Consider the following 23,311-nt stretch of genomic DNA (forward strand, 5'->3'; position numbering starts at 1 on the left):
CATAGTTACCTCCCCTCCTGCATCCTGCAGGAAACTCCCTGACATAGCAGCAATCTCCCTCTCTCCCTCATTAGTCTAGTAATCTCCCTCATGTCACCTGGCCCACATTACACTGTTACATCATAGTTATCTCCCCTCCTGCATCCTGCAGGAGACTCCCTGACATAGCAGCAATCTCCCTCTCTCCCTCATTAGTCTAGCAATCTCCCTCATGTCACCTGGCCCACATTACACTGTTATATTTTTTGGGAAAAAAGGAATGAGAGACAGAAACATTTACACTGAATCATCAGCACCATTTCCCAGCACTTTACCAAGTATAGTATCTCTTACTAACTGCTTTGGGGGCTGATCTACATTTGGATATAAGTCATTTTAAAAGATTCCTCTCAGATGTAGCAGTACACACCCACGCTTCTAGGTGCCACGTTCACAATCACTATTCACAATCTCTCCATATATGGAATTAGACAGCTTGTTTAGGTGGAGCATGAAACACCCCCCCCCCCCCCCCCCCAATGGGTTGCTGTGCAAAATTCTACCACCAACTATAATCTCCCTGAAACTAGTTTTCAAAAGTAGGCAAGTATGTATTAAATGCGACAGAAGTTTAAGGGGTCCTGCATGCACGCATGCGCAGAATAGCGGTCATTGTAAAATAGCAATATTCGCTCATCTGCGATGGGTGCTGAATTAGCCCTTTAGGGTGGGGATGTACACAGAAGCCCTCTTGTTGTCAAGTAAGGGGTTTAGAATCCAGTGGCTGGATTCATAACTGACACCTGCTGGTCACACGCGGTACTGCAGAATCAGCTCTCATGCAATGCACCAGTTCTCTGGTATTGGAATGTGAGGGTCGGAGCCGGTTTCAGAGACGTTGTGATTGAAACAGAAGAAGAGTTTACCTCCCATGGAGTAGGGATATACTGCTCTGTATATCTTCCATGAGATTTACAGTGTGTATCTGGTCATGAGATAGAATACTAGGAGACATAAACCAGTTATAGGTCACATATTGCACCAGGCGCCAGGCGTCTTGCTCGTCGCTGTGTGCGATCCGTCTGGCAGGTAGACTCTGGAACCCCTAGTATCACAACACAGAGTCACACAAACCAAACACACAAAGAAAGTGTTCTGCCAGAGGAAACCACTCAGAGGACACTTACAGGTTGGTGCCCCTCTCCCTCAGAATATAGTGCCCCCCACAGGACACTGCACAAAGGCGAAAGTGTGTATGTCAACAAAACATTAGGTTGACAGAGAAAAAATGTCGACAGCCACATGTGGTCAACATGTCGGCATGTTCAAAACATCAGCCTCAGGAGCTGCAAGAAAAATGATGGTGTTATATCTGCATTTTATCACGCGGGGGAACCCATGGAATTAGTGGTTATTAGTGCGCGATAATAACCCAGAAATTACGGTGATCAATAATTGAATCGCTTCGGGAGGAAATCCTCTGGCTAATTAAATATGCCCCTACAAACATGTCAACATTTGGCGAATGTTGACTGTCGTGAATTTAAATTTTTTTCACATTTTCCTTACTTCCACGTCGACATTCTGACTGGATACCAGAAGGATTATTGGGGCACAGTAAAACCAATGCCACTTATTTAGTGATTTAGCCCCCCCATAAAAAAGATGGCCACCGTTGCCATTAGCATCGATGGTTGCAATAGTGCAACTGGCCATCGAAAATGTGTTAAACTATGCAATGGATGATGATCAATGCTTTTATCGATCGTCATCCATTTTTTGCAGACTGATTAGCCTGTGGACCTATCAAAACAAGGGGCAGGGCTTCAAGGGTAAAATTGGAAAGTTTTCCCGAGAGACAGGGGATAAGCCGATCTCTCAGGAGCCCCGGCGCTCTAGAGTTTCAAAAAATAAAGTTTAGAAATTTTTGTATTGTGTTCAAAAATCCTCTATGGCTGCTGCAAGTGTACCTGAGTCTGCCAGACCCAGAAAAAGAGAGATTTCTCCCTCTTGCAAATTGGAGGATTGGGGGGTGTGTACACTGCGCTGTCAAAAGGTGGAGCTGATAAAAAAATATATCTAATACATGGGTTCAATCACACTGTGCACAATGATGGAGGACACGCTGTGAATATCAAGAATATTTGATATATATAAAGACATAAAAAATAGGGTGTCAAGGGGCGGGGCTATGATTTTGAATCATCGATGGTCGATGGCTATACCTACCCCATAACCCCCTTGGGTTAGCAGCTAGCCATGTATCAGTACCACAGCTCCAGTCCCCGTCCCCCATTTATGTTATCAGCTTTGTACAATAACTGAGCGGAACGTAAGGAGAGCAGGTGGGTACAAACACGTGCAGAAATGCCGCAGCTTTGCCAGCGTTACGCTAATTATAACTGGTTAACGTGAAGGGGGCTTTATTAGCCAGGAAGAAGGTGTGACAGCTTCTCATAGGAGGGTGGCGGAGAAGGAAGGAGCAGGGGGGCTGCTAATTAGGCCTGTGCGCCCCTTTCCCCGTAATCTCCTTCTTATTCACCTCTGATTGGTTCCAGACCACAATTCTGTAAAAACGTGGAACTTGTTACTCTGCAGCTGGATAGAGGGCTGCACTGACTGAACTTTAACCCTTCCTAATGTCACCAGCGGGGTCAACAAAAGGAATCCATCGGGAGCCTGAGACCCGGAAAACAGCAGGAACAGGAACAATTCCTAATGCTTCGCTTTTGGGAACAATCTTAAAGCTTGCTGTATCCCGAGCGTAGAATGAGCATAAAATGAAAATATATTCTATCTGTCTCTTTATGGGACAGATTCTCTAAACTGATAAAATGGAGAGTGATAAACAGCCAGCCAATCAGCTCCTGTCTGACATGTCACAGACTGTGTTTGAAAAATGTCAGGAGGGAGCTGATTGGCTGGCTGTTTATCACTCTCCATTTTATCACTTTTGAAGCTTAGAGAATCTGGCCCTATATATTTACACTTGACCTATAAAAGTAATTGCAGCGCAGGAGGAGGGGACCAGACAGCGGTGGGACGTTCCTGGTTGAGGAGGTTGAGCGTGGTGAGCCTGGTACATTGTGATATGACAGACGCTTTCCGACCGGTTCCATAGATACCCCGGTTTCCCATATTACAGGGTGTCTTCATCCCAGGCTGTGAGGGTGCCCTGATGCTGGAGGGTGTCTCTGGCCCAGGCTGTGACGGTGCCCTGACGCTGGAGGGTGTCTCTGGCCCAGGCCGTGACGGTGCCCTGACGCTGGAGGGTGTCTCTGGCCCAGGCCGTGACGGTGCCCTGACGCTGGAGGGTGTCTCTGGCCCAGGCTGTGACGGTGCCCTGACGTTGGAGGGTGTCTCTGGCCAAGGCTCTGGCGGTGCTCTAATGCTGGAGGGTGTCTCTGGCCCAGGCTGTGACGGTGCCCTGATGCTGGAGGGTGTCTCTGGCCCAGGCTGTGACGGTGCCCTGATGCTGGAGGGTGTTTCTGGCCCAGGCTGTGACAGTGCCCTAACGCTGGAGGGTATCTCTGGCCCAGGCTGTGGCGGTGCCCTGACGCTGCAGGGTGTCTCTGGTCCAGGCTGTGGCGGTGCCCTGATGCTGGAGGGTGTCTCTGGCCCAGGCTGTGGTGGTGCCCTGGCGCTGGAGTCTGTCTCTGGACCAGGCTGTGGCGGTGCACTGGAGGGTGTCTCTAGCCCAGGCTGTGGTGGTGCCCTGGAGCTGGAGGGTGTCTCTGACCCAGGCTGTGGCGGTGTCCTGGCGCTGGAGGGTGTCTCTGGCCCAGGCCGTGACGCTGCAGGGTGTCTCTGGCCCAGGCTGTGATGGTGCCCTGGCGCTGGAGTCTGTCTCTGGACCAGGCTGTGGCGGTGCACTGGAGGGTGTCTCTGGCCCAGGCTGTGGTGGTGCCCTGGAGCTGGAGGGTGTCTCTAGCCCAGGCTGTGGTGGTGCCCTGGAGCTTGAGGGTGTCTCTGACCCAGGCTGTGGCGGTGCCCTGGAGCTGGAGGGTGTCTCTAGCCCAGGCTGTGGTGGTGCCCTGGCGCTGGAGGGTGTCTCTGGCCCAGGCCGTGACGCTGCAGGGTGTCTCTGGCCCAGGCTGTGATGGTGCCCTGACGTTGGAGGGTGTCTCTGGCCCAGGCCATGGCGGTGCCCTGACGATGGAGGGTGTCTCAGGCCCAGGCCGTGCCCTGACGCTGGAGGGTGTCTCTGGCCCAGGCTGTGACGGTGCCCTGATGCTGGAGGGTGTCTCTGGCCCAGGCCGTGACGGTGTCCTGACGCTGGAGGGTGTCTCTGGCCCAGGCCGCGATGGTGCCCTGGCGCTGGAGGGTGTCTCAGGCCCAGGCCGTGGCGGTGCCCTGACGCTGGAGGGTGTCTCAGGCCCAGGCCGTGACGCTGGAGGGTGTCTCTGGCCCAGGCTGTGACGGTGCCCTAACGCTGGAGGGTGTCTCAGGCCCAGGCCGTGGCAGTGCACTGACGCTGGAGGGTGTCTCTGGCCCAGGCCGTGACGCTGGAGGGTGTCTCTGACCCAGGCCTTGACGGTGCCCTAACGCTGCAGGGTGTCTCTGACCAAGGCTGTGGCAGTGCACTGACGCTGGAGGGTGTTTCTGGCCCAGGCTGTGGCGGTGCCCTGGTGCTGGAGGGTGTCTCTGGACCAGGCTGGGGCGGTGCACTGACGCTGGAGGGTGTCTCTGGCACAGGCTGTGGCGGTGCACTGGTGCTGGAGGGTGTCTCTGGACCAGGCTGTGGCGGTGCACTGACGCTGGAGGGTGTCTCTGGACCAGGCTGTGGCGGTACCCTGACGCTGGAGGGTGTCTCTGGCACAGGCTGTGGCGGTGCCCTGGCGCTGGAGGGTGTCTCTGGCCCAGGCTGTGGCGGTGCCCTGGCGCTGGAGGGTGTCTCTGGCCCAGGCTGTGGTGGTGCCCTGGAGCTGGAGGGTGTCTCTGGCCCAGGCTGTGATGGTGCCCTGGCGCTGGAGGGTGTCTCTGGACCAGGCTGTGGTGGTACCCTGACGCTGGAGGGTGTCTCTGGCACAGGCTGTGGCGGTGCCCTGGCACAGGAGGGTGTCTCTGGCCCAGGCTGTGGCGGTGCCCTGGCGCTGGAGGGTGTCTCTGGCCCAGGCTGTGGTGGTGCCCTGGAGCTGGAGGGTGTCTCTGGCCCAGGCTGTGGCGGTGCCCTGGCGCTGCAGGGTGTCTCTGGTCCAGGCTGTGGCGGTGCCCTGACACTGGAGGGTGTCTCAGGCCCAGGCCGTGGCGGTGCACTGACACTGGAGGGTGTCTATGGCACAGGCAGTGATGCTGGAGGGTGTCTCTGGCCCAGGCCGTGACTGTGCCCTGACGCTGGAGGGTGTCTCTGGCCCAGGCTGTGGCGGTGCACTGATGCTGGGGGGTGTCTCAGGCCCAGGCCATGCCGGTGCACTGACGCTGGAGGGTGTCTCTGGCCCAGGCCATGACGGTGCCCTGATGCTGCAGGGTGTCTCTGGCCCAGGCTGTGGCAGTGCACTGACGCTGGAGGGTGTCTCTGGCCCAGGCCGTGGCGGTGCCCTGACGCTGGAGGGTGTCTCTGGCCCAGGCCGTGATGCTGGAGGGTGTCTCTGGCCCAGGCTGTGGCGGTGCACTGACGCTGCAGGGTGTCTCTGGCCCAGGCTGTGGTGGTGCACTGACGCTGGAGGGTGTCTCTGGCCCAGGCCGTGATGCTGGAGGGTGTCTCTGGCCCAGGCTGTGGTGGTGCACTGACGCTGGAGGGTGTCTCTGGCCCAGGCCGTGACGGCGCCCTGATGCTGCAGGGTGTCTCTGGCCCAGGCTGTGGCAGTGCACTGACGCTGGAGGGTGTCTGGCCCAGGCCGTGATGCTGGAGGGTGTCTCTGGCTGATGAAGGGTCAGTGTCATGGCTATTCTGGTCCATGAAAGGCCCCTCTTCAGTGCTCACTGGAGTGCAGTATCATTACCCCGCATCCCACTCCTCCTGATGGATTAATCCCTCTGTGTGAGCTGGGAGGAGGGCGAGGGGTCGCCTCATGGAATGTGCTGCCTATTTCTGCCTCTCAGAGTTTGTTTAGCAGAGCAAGAGATAGCGGCACTGAGATGATGGCACCTCGCTCTGTCTCGCCGGCCTATCCCACCATGCCCTGGAGTATAGCATTGCAGCCCTGGAATACCCAGCTCTGCACTATACCCAGGGCTAATCCATGGGAAATGGCAATGGCAGCTTCTGGGTACACTTGGCGGATAAGAACCACTTGGCCCGTCTTCCCATGTACACACTTACACCAGAGTTCATTTATTGTCAAGAAACAAGTAACCTTTGGATTGAGAGAGGAAACTGGAGTGCCCAGAGGAAACCCACCCAGGTACAGGGAGAATATACAAGCAGTTAGGGCTGCCAAGGGAATCGAGACCATGACCTTAGTGCTGTGAGGCAATAATGCTAACCATCACCAGGGATAAAGCACAGAGGAGCCCGCAAACCAATGTTCACAATGGTACAAGTAGTGCAGCAATCGCTACATCACTGTCATCGCTACATCACTGTCATCGCTACATCACTGTAATTGCTACATTACTGTAATCACTACATCATTACATCACTGTAATCACTACATCACTGTAATCGCTACTTCACTTACATCACAATAACTATGACACTGTAATCGCTACTTCACTTACATCACTGTAATTACTACATCACTGTAATCGCTACATCACTGTAATTACTACATCACTGTAATTACTACATCACTTACATCACAATAACTACATCACTGTAATTACTGCATCACTGTAATCCTAGCGATTACAGTGATGCAGTAATTACAGTGAAGTAGCGATTACAGTGATGTAGTAATTACAGTGATGTAGTAATTACAGTGATGTAGTAATTACAGTGATGTAGTAATCACTTACATCACCATAACTACATCACTGTAATTACTACATCACTGTAATTAATACATCACTGTAATCACTCCATCACTGTAATCGCTACATCACTTACATCACAATAACTACATCACTGTAATCGCTACTTTAAGTACATCACTGTAATTACTACATCACTGTAATCGCTACATCATTTACATCACTGTAATTACTACATCACAATAACTACATCACTGTAATCGCTACATCACTTACATCACAATAACTATGACACTGTAATCGCTACTTCACTAACATCACTGTAATTACTACATCACTGTAATTGCTACATCACTTACATCACTGTAATTACTACATCACTTACATCACTGTAATTACTACATCACTTACATCACAATCACTACATCACTGTAATCGCTACATCACAATAACTACATCACTTACATCACAATAACTACATCACTGTAATTGCTACTTCACTTACATCACTGTAATTACTACATCACTGTAATCACTCCATCACTGTAATCGCTACATCAATTACATCACAATAACTACATCACTGTAATCACTACATCACTGGAATCACTGTAATCGCTACATCACTGTAATCGCTACATCACTGTAATCACTACATCACTGTAATCGCTCCATCACTGTAATCGCTCCATCACTACATCACTTACATCACTGTAATCGCTACATCACTGTAATCACTGCATCGCTTAAATCACTGTAATCGCTCCATCACTGTACTTGCTCCATCACTGTAATCGCTCTATCACTTACATCACTGTAATCGCTACATCACTGTAATCACTACATCACTTATATCACTACATCACTGTATTTACTACATCACTGTAATTACTACATCACTGTAATCAATACATCACTTACATCACTGTAATTGCTACATCACTGTAATCGCTACATTGCTTACATCACTGTAATCGCTACATCACTGTAATCGCTACATCACTGTAATCACTGTAATCACATCACTGTAATCACTACATCACTGTAATCATTACAACACTGTAATTGCTACATCACTGTAATCACTGTAATCACTACATCACTGTAATATCTACATCACTGTAATTACAATAGTGTTCATTCTAGCACCCGCTATATTTGAAAACCCATGCAGTTCCTGTTCCCTGCCTGGGGTGTCGCTGTCTGCTGTAGTGTTTCTAGCACAGGTCTGGTTTGCATATCAGTGTTGATATACAGACCACACTATGCTAGAAGCACTACAGCAGACAGCGACACCCCAGGCAGGGAAGAGGAACTGCATGGGTTTTCAAATATAGCGGGTGCTAGAATGAACACTATACTACATCACTTACATCACTGTAATTACTACATCACTTACATCACAATAACTACATCACTGTAATCGCTAATTCACTTACATCACTGTAATTACTACATCACTGTAATCACTCCATCACTGTAATCGCTACATCAATTACATCACAATAAATACATCACTGTAATCGCTACTTCACTTACATCACGGTAATCGCTACATCACTTACATCACTGTAATCGCTACATCACTTACATCTCTGTAATCACTACATCACTGTTATCGCTACATCACTGTAATCACTGCATCGCTTACATCACTAATCGCTACATCTCTGTAATCACTACATCACTGTTATCGCTACATCACTGTAATCACTGCATCGCTTACATCACTAATCGCTACATCACTGTAATCACTACATCACTGTAATCGCTACATCACTGTAATCACTAAATCACTGTAATCTCTACATCACTACATCACTGTAATCTCTACATCACTACATCACTGTAATCGCTACATCACTGTAATCTCTACATCACTGTAATCGCTACATCACTGTAAACACTGTAATCGCTACATCACTGTAATCGCTACAGCACTGTAATCGCTACAGCACTGTAATCGCTACAGCACTGTAATCGCTACATCGCTACATCACTTACATCACTGTAATCGCTACTTCACTTACATCACAATAACTACATCACTGTAATCGCTCCATCATTGTAATCACTACATCACTTACATCACTGTAATCGCTACATCACTACATCACTGTAATCACTAAATCACTAATGCTGGCCACACATCAGACCAACTTTCCTCCAACCATCCAACTAGTTGATTGGATGGAATAAAAATCTGGTACTGGATAGGAGCAAATATAATTTGTAATGAAGTCATTTGTTTCCCAAATCTGAAAATGGACAACAACTGCCACTCAGACAATGTACTGTAGTTGGACCTATTTGATTTAAACAATTTCACTGAAAGTTTTTGTCCATTCTCCTGAGTTTGTGAGCAAATAGCTTATTGGCATTTGCCCCCATACAGTACCAGATTTTCAGTCCAACCAACCAACTAGTTGGATGGTTGGAGGAAAGTTGGTCTGATGTGTGGCCAGCATTACATCACTGTAATCACTGCATCGCTTACATCACTGTAATCGCTACATCACTGTAATCACATCACTGTAATCGCTACATCACTACATCACTGTAATCGCTACATCACTGTAATCACTACATCACTGTAATCTCTACATCACTGTAATCTCTACATCACTTACATCACTGTAATCGCTACATCACTGTAATCGCTACATCACTGTAATCGCTACATCACTGTAATCGCAACATCAGTGTAATCGCTACATCACTGTAATCGCTACATCACTGTAATCTCTACATCACTTACATCACTGTAATCGCTACATCATTGTAATCGCTACATCACTTACATCACTGTAATCGCTACATCACTTACATCACTGTAATCGCTACATCACTGTAATCGCTACATCACTGTAATCGCTACACCACTGTAATCGCTACACCACTGTAATCACTATATCAGTGTAATTGCTACATCACTACATCACTGTAATCGCTACATCACTGTAATCTCTAGATCACTTACATCACTGTAATTGCTACATCACTGTAATTGCTACATCACTGTAATCGCAACATCACTGTAATCTCTACATCACTGTAATCTCTACATCACTTTCATCACTGTAATCGCTACATCACTGTAATCGCTACATCACTGTAATCGCTACATCACTTACTTCACTGTAATCACTATATCGCTACATCACTGTAATCGCTACATCACTTACATCACTGTAATCGCTACATCACTGTAATCGCAACATCACTGTAATCGCAACATCACTGTAATCGCAACATCACCGTAATCGCAACATCACTACATCACTGTAATCTCTACATCACTTTCATCACTGTAATCGCTACATCACTGTAATCGCTACATCACTGTAATCGCTACATCACTTACTTCACTGTAATCACTATATCGCTACATCACTGTAATCGCTACATCACTTACATCACTGTAATTGCTACATCACTGTAATCGCTACATCACTGTAATCACTACATCACTGTAATTGCTACATCACTACATATTAGAGTGTAATATAATGAAGAGCAAACGAGTTTACTTATTGACAGTAAAAGCCTGATTTGGCCGTTGTAGTGGTCAGCATCCCTGCCTCACAGCACTCAGGTCATGAGTTCAATTCTGAGCCATGGCAGATCTGTGTGGAGTTTGTCTGTTTTCCAGGTTGCGTAGTTTCCTCCCACCCTCCAAAGACACCAAAGATGGCGGGTGTGTCCTGCCTTCGGGGGGGGGGGGGGTGCACTCAGCCAGCATATTTAATAGTTGGGGCGTTTAAGTCACCGCCATGTTATGTGACTAGAGCTGGACATCACGTGGCGCCTTATTGCCAGCCCTTTACGAAGAGGGGTCATACAAGATAATAAATAGCTATGACCTATTAAACCTAACGCTGTGGTGTCCGAGTCGTTATTGCATCAGCCTGTGTTATTTGTAGATAAGCTAGCCTTAAGGTACAAACACAATAATGTACAGACGCCTTATGCCCCTCACCTAGCTGTTTATCTGCCTCCTCCTGCCTGGCTCGTCCTGTTGACCTCTGATGGCTATCTCGGCCTGCATGCAGCTTGTGTTCACACATTGTGTACTGGGCGACTAACGAGGGTCCAGGGTGTGACATTCTGTGCTTATAGACTCCTGTAGACCTCACAGGAACTGGCGCTGATGAAGCTTCGGTCGCCTGTGACCTGATCTAGTCTCTCCGGCTGCTGATCACAGGGGAATACAGAGCAAACCGCTTGTAGTAATAACAAAGGAACAATAATACTTTCAGAACTTCACATGGAGGTCTAGCATGGGTGACTTCCATTATTGTGCCGTCACTTGGCGGTGATGGCGGATTCCAGGCTGGTGCAATGGATGGGTTCTCAGGGCAGAATGTAGGACATTTCCGTGGCGGTTCCACCACACAGTTGGGCACGCACCACCAGTCAGAAGCTGGCCACTAGATCTCACCCAGACTACACAGGCATGGCCGGACGCTGGTGGACCTCAGTGGGGTTTCCGGCAGCCCTCAGGCCTCAATATAAGGTCCACACAGTACTTAGAGATCGGAGAGCCAACCAGGAGTGCCGACACTGCTTCCGCAGGCCATGGACCTCACCCACAGGTATAGCATTGTGAGTGTAACACTACTCCCGTTCTACAACGGAGATGCTCCACCAAGTATCAGTGTTTCAGCGTCCCGGGTCAAGATGTACGAAAGTGGAGAGTCATAAACAACCAGCCGATCAGCTGCCAACTGTCTTTTTTCCCAAACACAACCTGTAGAATGGCAGTTAGGGGCTTATTGGATGATGGTTTATCACTCTCCACTTTGTCAAAAGGTCAACACAGACAAAACATGAGTTTTTCTATTTTTTTTTGTGTCTATAGATTTTCCTCACGTCTGCATTGTGAGCGCTCATTACCCATGAGTCCATGGGACTCAAATAATCCCCACACTTTCCAAATATCTATGTGTACATTTACATGTTACGATTGTGACGCCAGCGCTTCTAGTGATTTCCACGACTACATTACAATAATTTCAGGGGGATACGGTCATTAAGTCCCCAGCATGTTGGTCGACAGTCATTAGGTAGACACCATTAGGTCGACATGCATTTAGGTCGATATGAGTCTAGTTCAACATGCAGAAAGGTTGACATGTGTCTAGGTCGACATGGGTGAGGTTGACAGTCAAAAGGTTGACATGTTTTTTTTCTCATTTTTTTTTTTGAGCCGACATGTGCCGACAGGCGGTATTTCATGCCCTACCATCCACTAGGGCGCGGTGGGAGAATACAATAGTGTGCCGAGTGTAGTGAGGCACCGTGCCCGAAGCATGGCGAGCACAGCCAGCCATGTGAGGGGATGCGGTGGTACGTTTCAGTGCCCATGTCCACTGTGTCGTTAGTTGGGACAAAAAATGTGAAAAACCCCATGTCGACCTTTTTACTGTCGACCTACCCCCATGTCAACCTAATGACCCTGTCGACCTAACCCATGTCAACCTACACTCAAGTTGACTTTCCTGCATGTCGACCTAGACTCATGTCAACCTAAATGCATGTCGACCTAATGATATTGACCAACATGCTGGTGACCTAATGATCCATAAGCGCCTGCAGCCTGCGCTGTATGGAATTCAGGTCCTATCCAGATTGCGCTATATATTATTGCGGCAGGAGGTGGAGGGTTAAAGGTTTAGCACCTGGGTGATTACAGCCGTCTCCCACACTCCTCCTCTCACTCTGGGTATGAGCCCGGTTAGTCGCATCTAAATATATCAGGAGGTATATTGGAAACACATGGAAGCGTCTGGGCCCGGCTGCGCCCTGTGTTTATTTAGTTCTGGCTTCGCCTGTGATGCGAGGAACAACAGTCGCAGCCTTCCCTGTGTACTTAGAGACACAGAACTAAGTATGTTTGTGTGAATCTCTCCCGGCAGCCGGACACGGAGAGGAGCCTCACACTCATGGGAGACGCGTGTGTTTGTGTAAGCAAGGTGTAAGATGTCAGCAGTCCTATCATACCCAAAAAAAACCCGCTTCCGACACGTTACAGAGGCGACGAAAGGGAGCGGGGCGCTCTAGTTATGGAGATATTTATTTGGATTTGTTTAAAACAAACAAGCAACAAAGGGTAGCGGTCAATGCGACGTATCCTGTGGTCACATGCAGCGAAACGCAAATGTAATCTCTGCCGGCATTGAAAAGGTTTTCTTCGCTGGCAATAGTTTATTTTGCTGCTTTGGCTATAAAGAGTTAACTCTCCCAGGCGGTAATAGTTACGGGATTATTATTTGAATAAGGCTTTTCATGTTTATGCTGTTTTTAATTACTCAGCATTATTATTATCATTTATTTATATGACGCCACAAGGGTTCCGCAGCGCCGAACTGAAAACATAAATAAGCAAAAACAAGAAAATAACAACACAATACAAGGCAATGTAGGACAAGTACATGGTAAATACAGACATTGAGAGGACACTGAGATAACTATTAGGTTGGCAGAGGGCCTTATTCTAGTTCACTCTTAGAGGCAAATTCCTTCTCAGATGGACAAAACCATGTGCACTGCAGGTGGGGCAGATGTAACAGGTGCAGAGAGAGTTAAGGTGCCCACACACTAGAAAGATCTGCGATCGTAAGATGTGCGCATAAATTAGCCTTGAAATCTTTTTTCCGCCCTGGACAAAAGATTTCAGGCCAGCGCACATCTTCACCAAAGATTTTTTTTACGATCCCATGTGTGTTCCTATGGATCTTTTGTTAAATCTTCTGATCTTTTGTGCAGCACGTAAGATGAGAAGATTCAGCTAAAGATCCACGGGAGCGCGCATCGGACCGATATCGGTAAATATCGACCGATAATCGGTAAATATCTAATTCTCTCTGCACAAGTTACATCTGCCCCCCCTGCAGTGCACAAGGTTTTGTCCATTTGAGAAGGAACTTGTCAGAAAGAGTGAACCAAAATAACCCCCATCATCCCAAGGAACGGGTATATATATATATATATATATATATATATATATATATAGAAGCGGCGGTTATTTAAACATTGAAATACATAAACTTGGACACATGCGGTGGTATCATTAACCCTATACAAAGTCTGGTTCTGTGGCAATGCCAGCGATGCCCAGTGCCAAGTGGCCTCAGGACCGCCATTCTTTGGGTTATTTCTTCCTTCCCTCCTCCAGATACCTCTTTCTTTTTGCACTCGGCAGAGAATGAGACAGATCTTTATTTCCGTCTGCCTCACTAGCCCCAGGGGGAGGGGGTGGAATGTGTTTTTATTTTCAGTTTTTGCCTGAATTTATTCCTTCCTTGGCTGGCGTGTAATAGCGGATGGCTCTCCATGTAACTTGGCTTCGCTCACACTGCAAGGCCTGTCCGCATGCCTCCCACAGACTTCCCCCAACTATCTCAATGTGCCAGTGTATCACATGGGAGGGCAAACTCTGTTGTGCCATGCCAACACATGTTGCCCATTTAAAGGTGCGATACTTGGTAGAGGAGCAAACAAACATGTCGCACAGTACTGATCAATGTGCCGGTTCTGACGCCATAAAGGTAAAGTCTCATTATGCGTCCAGGCAAGTCAGTGTGCCAGGCATTGGGTTTGTAGAGCACAACATGGCATTCTGCTGGCACAGATCTGTTCCTGCCAATTGTGGCCTCAGGTATTTCCCCCTCAACCAATCTGACACATATAACTGGTGATTCCAATGAGTATGTTGGGTTCTGGGCTGCAGGAAACCCCCCCCCCCCCCCCCCCCTAAGCGTGCACCTGTGGGTGCTAGTTCTGTTATCTATTCACAAATTCCATGTCTCCTAAAAAAGAAAAAAAGCATGATGTTTAATATAAGCAGAACCTCCTCATATACGGCACAGGACCCGGAAGCCGCGGGGTCTGTGCATGCGCGGTTATGCATTGACCCCCGCCGACCTCTCTGACCGCACTGCCCCGCTCAGCAGTGCGATCCCGTAGCCATAGGCTACAATGGGCTATCGCCATTCCAGAATGCGAAGCCGGGCTGCCCGATGTTGATACATCAGGCAGCTTCGCATCCCCGACAGAAACCTATGGAGGATGCGGCCAGCAGCGCTGCAAGGGGGATCGCAGCAGGGACCGGAGATTCCTGCTGCGGTCCCCCTTTGATTCATTGGGGTGATACTTAATATTTGCGGCTAACCCGGGTGTTTTCGGGGTTTAGCCGCAATTACTTGATAAATGGGGCCCTAAGCCAGCCAAAACGGAGACAGGGAGGCGGGGGCAGGCATTTGATGGCCGGAGGGTGGGCGTTAGAAGGTTCGCGAGCCAACCAGAATGACCCCCTTTGTCCCGTTACTGTGCTGTAGAGAAGTCTGGAACTGGAATAAGTTTGGAAAGTTCTTCCCTGGGGACGCGCGTTATTTACACTGTATAATGCAGGATCATTTACCACATGGAGGGATTTGCTGGATTTCTTAATCCCAAAATCGGAAAAACATGTATTGGAGGGGAGGATACATGGGAGGAGGGACCATCTGACAGACGCAGGCTTCCTGTGCGCACTGGTCTCATCCATGTCTCTGCATTCAGTGGTCTGACATAAATTGGGGTCACAAAGTGGAAACTATCACCGGGATTCCAAATGAATGAACGCTACACTCAATGGGAATGATGGGTTCAGTTCTCAATGGACGTTTTACCAGCGGTCATTATACCGACACCCATTAGTCAAAATACTGACATGTTCAATGTACTGACATTCATCATGCCGACACGTTCAGTTAACCGACATAAATAGTTGAAATGCCGACATTTAACATGCCGACATGTGTTTCTGCAGGGTTTTTGTGCCACTGTCGACATAGGTCAACCTGGGACCGTCTAAGGGCGGTATTCAATGTGAATACCGGCGACGTGCAGCGAATCCTGTTTAGGATTCGCTGCACATTCGCCACTGCTCGCTGCGTTCCGGAGCCTCGCCGGCTCCGGTATTCAACGAGTCAGGGGCTAGCTGCCCCTGAATGGCGAATTTGAGCTCCTGCGGCGGACGCCGCAGGGAGCCTGAGGACGGTGGCAGGCAGGGAGATGGAAGTCTCCCTGCCTGCCCCAGAACTTTGTGGGGGGGAGGTGGGCTCCCCGGGAGCCAGGCTGCCCCCCAGGGGTGCCACAGGGGACCGGGTGTATTCACTACACCCGATCATGCATATGTAATGATCGGGTGAAGTGAATATATGAATATCTAATGAGCGGCTCGGCTCCGGCCCCCTGCTGGCTGGTCTGTGTAAAAAAAAATATATATTTTTTTTTAAATTAAATATATATTCATGTGCTTACAGCACATGAATAAAAATAGCATGCCCCTCCTCAGAATAAAATTCCAGATTTTTTGACACCAATTGTAAAAACAAAACACTTTATTTTAAAAGTTCACATTCCACTTCACCATAAAAAGATAGCGATTGCTACTCGGTGAATCATGGCGAAAAAAACCTTGAAATGTATTCGCCATCTGGTCATTGAATAGGGTAATTCACCGTTTTAGTCAGAAATTCGCCTTACAGCACAAAATCGCCATAAAAACCTGGCGAATCAGCCTCATTGAATACAGCCCTAAGTATACCACATTCCCTCGCATGGCTCGCTGCGGTCGACATGCTCCGGGCACAGGTCCACTAGGATAGTAAAGTATGAACAATTCTGTTTTTGAGCCCCTGACCCATACCCCTCTCTTCCATGCCCCCTCCTCCGGCTCCAGCGCTCTCACCTGAGATCAGTGGCAGAGCGGGTGCAGGCAATGCGGTGGCCGCCCTCTCTCCCATGCCCCCCTCCAGCCTCCAGAAATCTTCTCATCACCTGAGATCAGTGGCAGTGCGGTGCAGGCAGTGTGGTGGCCGCCCCTCCCTTCAGCTCTCTCCATCTCTGGGGTCCTGAACCTGCCACTCACAGTGACAAGCTCCGCCCCCAGACTACACGAGGAGCCGCTGCTGCTGCTGCAGGAAGCCTGGGACTGTGATGTAATGTGTTCTATGATGTCCATTTAAGTAATCGATTAGTGTGTACACTGTACTGTGTGTAGTGTGTACTGTGTGTGTATATATGGTGACGTGTACTTACTGTGTGCGTAATGTATATATGTGGTGATGTGTAGTGTAGTGTGTTCTGTGTGTGTGACGTGACGTGACGTGTACTTACTGTGTACTGTGTTTGTATATGTGGTGATGTGTAGTGTAGTGTGTACTGTGTGTATATATGGTGACGTGTAGTTACTGTGTACTGTGTGTGTATATGTGGTGATGTGTGTACTATGTGTGTATATATGTGGTGATATGTAGTGTAGTGTGTACTGTGTGTGTATATATGGTGACGTGTAGTTACTGTGTACTGTGTGTGTATATGTGGTGATGTGTGTACTATGTGTGTATATATGTGGTGATATGTAGTGTAGTGTGTACTGTGTGTGTATATATGGTGACGTGTAGTTACTGTGTACTGTGTGTGGTGATGTGTAGTGTAGTGTGTACTGTGTGTGTATATGTGGTGATGTGTGTACTGTGTGTGTATATGTGGGGACGTGTAGTTACTGTGTACTGTGTGTGGTGATGTGTAGTGTAGTGTGTACTGTGTGTGTATATGTGGTGATGTGTGTACTGTGTGTGTATATGTGGTGACGTGTACTTACTGTGTACTGTGTGTGTATATGTGGTGATGTGTGTACTGTGTGTGTATATGTGGTGATGTGTAGTGTAGTGTGTACTGTGTGTGTGTATTTATGGTGACGTGTACTTACTGTGGGTGTATATGTGGTGATGTGTGTACTGTGTGTGTATATGTGGTGATGTGTAGTGTACTGTGTACTGTGTGTGTGTGTATATGTAGTGATGTGTGTGTATATATTTTATATTGTGGTGTATGTGTATACAGTATGTGCCATACTTTCCTACGCTCCCAAAATGGGCGGGAGCACATTATGTGCGCATCATTATGGGTGAAAGTGGCAGTGCTACCGTGCTCATTATTATCTGTATAAGTGGTTCTGCTACTGCGGGCATTTGTTATGTATATAAGTGGCTCTGCTACTGCGGGCATTTATGTATATTAGTGGTTCTGCTACTGCGGGCATTTATTATGTGTATAAGTGGTTCTGCTACTGCGGGCATTTATTATGTGTATAAGTGGTTCTGCTACTGCGGGCATTTATTATATATATAAGTGGCACTGCTACTGCGGGCATTTGTTATGTATATAAGTGGCTCTGCTACTGCGGGCATTTATGTATATTAGTGGCACTGCTACTGCGGGCATTTATGTATATTAGTGGTTCTGCTACTGTGTAACATGAAATAGGGGTACTACGTACAGTGTAATTCATTACCCATTATACCGCATGGCACCATATAACGGCTATAATTGTACATATAGTGCCACCTTGTATCATAGATGCCTTCTGTTCCAGATGGTTCTAGAATCACGGCCATGATACCTGCGCTTCACGTATTCAGGACAGGAGGCATGAGAGGTAGGTCAGTGCACGTGGAAGGTACACCTATGATAACTTCAGCCTCCCCTGTATACCTATGCACTATATCGGCTTCTGTACACTTCGTGCAGCATTATCGCACAGCACTGTGGGACTTGTAGTGCGACATCAGCATGTGTGCGCATTTTTAACGGTCTGCTTGAGTCGCATTTGCGAACCTTGCCCATGTGAGGACGTGCTGCCCCTCCCCCTAGCTCTGGCCATAAGCGCCAACCTGTGTGAAATGCGTTGGCATCGGTTTGCTGTCTGAGCATGCCCAGCCCGATCTCACACAAGAGAACCTTCCCCCTCAGTCTATTACATACCTCCCAGCATGACCCTCTCCAGGAGGGACACATTGCTCTGCTCCTGCACTTCCCTCTTAATGCATGATTGCCAGCACCTGTGTTCAAGAACCTTTCTTATCAATTAAACTGTTCAACACAGATGAAGGTAGTCATGCATTAAGAAGAAACTCCAGGAGCAGAGCATTGTGTCCCTCCTGGAGAGGGTCATGTATTAGGAGCGCCGCCATCACTGTACGTGTCCATGATATTACATGGATCCGGTGAGTCAGGCCCCCGCCACCGATGCCCAGGTTATATAGGCAGAGCGCACACATGTTTAGCCTGCTAAATGTATTTTTGTGGAATTAGGACCTCATTAGTCCCCTGATTCCCTCCCAGGCTCCCGCTGGCAGCGGCCTCCGCCTGGTGTTGTATTTCACACTCATTCCATGTGACCGGGGCCAAGTGTCTGATGTGTTCCTGAGGTGCCGGGCAGACTGATGCTCACAATTAGGGCACAGATGACATCTGGAAGGCATTACCCTAGGTGCTGCAGTGACTGTGCGTCCGTGAGCACCAGTTCCCGCATGTTTGCATTCAGTGACTCCATGCTCATCGCCAGACACCTCCTACATGAGGTGCCGTGTAATGGGGCGGCATTGGGAATGATGTGATGAGATTTATACAGAGGGAACGCCAGGGACACAGGGGCTCCCAGCGGGGAATACGTCCCAGTCACCGGCCGCTGCTGCAGAACATCTTATAATCCTGTCATTGTATTGAGAATTCCTGTACCCCGGGTGACAATAAGACGTTTTGCAAATAATAATAAGCTTGTTATTTTTCCTAACAGACACATTTTATGAATTAGCCATAACTTATGTGTAACGCAACGCTTTGTTGGATTTTGGAGGAAACCCACAAAGACAGGGGAAAAGGTACAAACTCCACACACACACACACATATATATAGGCCTTGATCCGGAATAGAACTAATGACCTTGGTGCTGTGAGGAAGTAATGCTAACCACAGTGCCTGAAGTGCAGAGACCGCTATCCAATGATGTCTCTCCATTTCGGAAATAAGTCCGTCTGAACCGACTTTTATTTCCTTCGGTTTCCGCGGTAGAGAGGCGTCTACGGCAGGCATTGTCCCACCCGCGTTCCCAGGCGAATGACCAGCATTTTCATGTCCATAAGATGTTAGGCGTTCCTCTGTTCGCCCCCCCTCCCCTTCTCGTACCAACGACCATGCGCAGAGCCCCACAATCGGTCCCCTGATCGAATACATCGGGGACCGATTGTTCGGGAATCAGGCCCTTGGTGCGCCTCTCTACATAGACCCAGGCCCCAGTGCATTACAAGGCTAAGTTCATGTAAATATTGGTGCTGCCACTATCCACGTATCCACATTGTGTAGGCGACAGGCAACTGATAGATTCACTAACATCATGCACGTGGCCGCACCACTGACGCATCACCTCCTGTGCGGTGACACAGTGCTTAGGAATCCCGAAAAGGTCACATTCCAGCAGAAGCAGGCTGCAAGTCTCTGGAAAATGTGACAGCAGGAAACCCACGCACACAACAATAGGGGAGAATCCTTCCTACACCAGGCTTCACCTATACAGTACCACAGGCCCCAACCAGCAACTAGAGGACACATACTGTAAGTGTGACCAGTCAGTAATGAGGACTGGTGTACTGCACGGCGTGTATACTGGGAGTGAGGACTGGTGCAGTGCACGGTGAGTATACTGGGTGTGAGGACTGGTGCATTGCACGGTGTGTATACTGGGATGGAGGACTGGTGCAGTGCATGGCGTGTATACTGGGAGTGAGGACTGGTGCAGTGCACGGCGTGTATACTGTGAGTGAGGACTGGTCATTGCACGGCGTGTATACTGTGAGTGAGGACTGGTCATTGCTCGGCGTGTATACTGGGAGTGAGGACTGGTGCACTGCACGGCGTGTATACTAGGAGTGAGGACTGGTCATTGCACGGTGTGTATACTGGGAGTGAGGACTGGTGCATTGCACGGTGTGTATACTGTGAGTGAGGACTGGTCATTGCACGGCATGTATACTGGGAGTGAGGACTGGTGCAGTGCACGGCGTGTATACTGGGATGGAGGACTGGTGCAGTGCACGGTGCGTATACTGTGAGTGAGGACTGGTCATTGCACGGCATGTATACTGGGAGTGAGGACTGGTGCAGTGCACGGCGTGTATACTGGGATGGAGGACTGGTGCAGTGCACTGTGTGTATACTGGGAGGGAGGACTGGTGCAGTGCACGGTGTGTATACTGGGAGTGAGGACTGGTGCATTGCACGGTGTGTATACTGGGAGTGAGGACTGGTCATTGCACGGCATGTATACTGGGAGTGAGGACTGGTGCAGTGCACGGCGTGTATACTGGGATGGAGGACTGGTGCAGTGCACTGTGTGTATACTGGGAGGGAGGACTGGTGCAGTGCACGGTGTGTATACTGGGAGTGAGGACTGGTGCATTGCACGGTGTGTATACTGTGAGTGAGGACTGGTGCATTGCACGGTGTGTATACTGGGAGTGAGGACTGGTGCAATGCACGGTGTGTATACTGGGAGTGAGGACTGGTGCATTGCACGGTGTGTATACTGGGAGGGAGGACTGGTGCAGTGCACGGTGTGTATACTGGGAGTGAGGACTGGTGCAGTGCACGGTGTGTATACTGGGAGGGAGGACTGGTGCAGTGCACGGTGTGTATACTGGGAGTGAGGACTGGTGCATTGCACGGTGTGTATACTGGGAGTGAGGACTGGTGCATTGCACGGTGTGTATACTGGGAGTAAGGACTGGTGCAATGCACGGTGTGTATACTGTGAGTGAGGACTGGTGCATTGCACGGTGTGTATACTGGGAGTGAGGACTGGTGCATTGCACGGTGTGTATACTGGGATGGAGGACTGGTGCAGTGCACGGTGTGTATACTGGGATGGAGGACTGGTGCAATGCACGGTGTGTATACTGGGAGTGAGGACTGGTGCATTGCACGGTGTGTATACTGGGAGTGAGGACTGGAGTGTGTTACAGTGTTTGCTCTGGGCGCAGGGACTGGGGCTGATTTGTCCCATTCTGGTGACACAATGGCTGTGAAGAGTTTTATTTGAAGAGCGCTGTGATCACAGGAAACTAAAGCAAACAGGTTTTCTCCCCAAATCCTCAGAGAGATCATCCAGCAGCTCCCTGGGGCAATGAAAGACAAGCACTCAGCCAATTAACACCTTGTACACTGTGTCATTATGGAGGATTAGCCTCCTATCAGCCACTCAGCCCTCACAGATACCGGGTGTCCCAGAGAGATGCACAAATATATGGTCAGTAATAATATCCCTCCACTTGGCAGACAGCGGAATACCCTCTGTCACCTTTCCATGTACAGGTGACAGAGGATGGAGGGTGCAGTGTCAGCGATACGTATGCACACACTAGAGGATAGAAAGATTATGCCGTTCTGACCAGTAGGAATCTACAAATTGTCAGGTGTGTACCCTCTACTTGCCTACTTTTGAAAACTAGTTTCAGGGAGATTATAGTTGGTAATAGAATTTTGCACAGCGCCCCATTGCTCCACCTAAAGGGCGTGTTTAGTTCCATATATAAAGAGATTGTGAACGTGGCACCTAGAAGCGTGGGTGTGTACTGCTACATCTGAGAGCAATCTTTTACAATGATTATATCCAAATGTAGATGATCCCCAAAGCAGTTAGTAAGATATACTAGACTTGCTACAGTGCTGGGAAATGGCGCTGATGGTTCAATGTACATGTATCTGTCTCTCATTGCTTTTTTCCACAAATATGTAACAGTGTAATGTGGGCTAGGTGACATGAGGGAGATTGCTAGACTAATGAGGGAGAGAGGGAGATTGCTGCTATGTCAGGGAGTCTCCTGCAGAATGCAGGAGGGGAGGTAACTATGATGTAACAGTGTAATGTGGGCTAGGTGACATGAGGGAGATTGATAGTCTAATGAGGGAGAGAGGGAGATTGCTGCTATGTCAGGGAGTCTCCTGCAGAATGCAGGAGGGGAGATAACTATCATGTAACAGTGTAATGTGGGCTAGGTGACATGGGGGAGATTGCTAGACTAATGAGGGAGAGAGGGAGATTGCTGCTATGTCAGGGAGTCTCCAGCAGAATGCAGGAGGGGAGGTAACTATGATGTAACAGTGTAATGTGGGCTAGGTGACATGAGGGAGATTGCTAGACTAATGAGGGAGAGAGGGAGATTGCTGCTATGTCAGGGAGTCTCCAGCAGAATGCAGGAGGGGAGGTAACTATGATGTAACATTGTAATGTGGGCTAGGTGACATGAGAGAGATTGCTAGACTAATGAGGGAGAGAGGGACATTGCTGCTATGTCAGGGAGTCTCCAGCAGAATGCAGGAGGGGATGTAACTATGATGTAACAGTGTAATGTGGGCTAGGTGACATGAGGGAGATTGCTAGACTAATGAGGGAAAGAGGGAGATTTCTGCTATATAAGGGAGTCTCCTGCAGAATGCAGGAGGGGAGGTAACTATGATGTTCCAGTGTAATGTGGGCTAGGTGACACGAGGGAGATTGGTAGACTAATGAGGGAGAGAGGGAGATTGCTGCTATGTCAGGGAGTCTCCTGCAGAATGCAGGAGGGGAGGTAACTATGATGTAACATTGTAATG

General features: G+C 48.7%; 1 protein-coding gene across 1 annotated transcript in view; it reads left to right on the forward strand.

Moving 5' to 3' along the window:
• The first annotated feature begins 16,784 nt into the window (after positions 1–16,784).
• BOC (BOC cell adhesion associated, oncogene regulated) overlaps positions 16,785–23,311 on the forward strand; it is a 132,015-nt gene continuing 125,488 nt past the window's right edge. Inside the window, exons 1-2 of the mRNA XM_083171525.1 lie at positions 16,785–16,817; positions 18,257–18,319. The gene's annotated coding sequence lies outside the window, so the exon portion shown is untranslated. The remainder of the gene's footprint in view (positions 16,818–18,256; positions 18,320–23,311) is intronic.

The sequence above is a fragment of the Crinia signifera genome, chromosome 2 (genome assembly GCF_055691185.1).
Source record: "Crinia signifera chromosome 2, ASM5569118v1, whole genome shotgun sequence".
Classification (NCBI taxonomy): domain Eukaryota; kingdom Metazoa; phylum Chordata; class Amphibia; order Anura; family Myobatrachidae; genus Crinia; species Crinia signifera.